The sequence below is a fragment of the Octodon degus genome, unplaced genomic scaffold (genome assembly GCF_000260255.1).
Source record: "Octodon degus isolate 3935 unplaced genomic scaffold, OctDeg1.0 scaffold00183, whole genome shotgun sequence".
Classification (NCBI taxonomy): domain Eukaryota; kingdom Metazoa; phylum Chordata; class Mammalia; order Rodentia; family Octodontidae; genus Octodon; species Octodon degus.
This window is the reverse complement of record NW_004524759.1, coordinates 3,954,948-3,955,747: the sequence shown is the minus strand read 5'-3', so window position 1 is coordinate 3,955,747 and position 800 is coordinate 3,954,948.

The following is an 800-nucleotide window of genomic DNA, read 5'->3' as shown; positions in this document are numbered from 1 at the left end:
TTTGTTCTAATGGTGTTTGTAAATAGGATCACAAGTCTGCATCTTGTACAGCAATTAACCACTAAGAAGAATATATGCAGTGTATTATTTGTTGATAAAAAAAAAAAAACCCTTATCTGTGTGGGCACTGGAAAAAAAAAAAAAGAAGATGGTATTTTTCCAAAAATGTTTTTCATAAAAAAATAAAGCCTCTTACATTTAAAAAAAAAAAAGAATAAGCTTGGATGCAGGGAGTAGAATGAGGTAAAGAAAGGTTCACAAATATGACTTTATAATCCCAAGGCCTCTCATCTTATATTTTTTAAATAATATTTCCTATAACATAAGAAATATTCATTAAAACAAAGCCTCTATTAACTGCTAATTAAAATAAAGCAATACAAATAATGCTCCAAAAGCAAAACACTGTGCTAGAAAGACATAAAAACATGATTATTTAATTTTTCTAGCTTATAATTAAAAACATCTAGAGAAAAAAATCTAGATCATAACATTTTAGGGGAAGAAAACAAGTAAACATAACAAATTCAGATTTAAAAAAATATATACTCCATATTCTTTAGAAAAAGATCATGAACTGTAGAAAAGAATCAAATTAAAATCACAATTCTATTTCAATATTTACCATTAAATACACCAAACTTTAAGTGACTAGTTATATGTGTGAGAGAGACAGAGACAGACAGACAATGAGAGAGAATAAAGAACATAAGTTCACAGGGAATAGAAATATAGTTGAACTTTCAAATATCTTACTTCAAGCTATTTTTAAGTTGAGTGAAATAAAAAATGCAAAATTA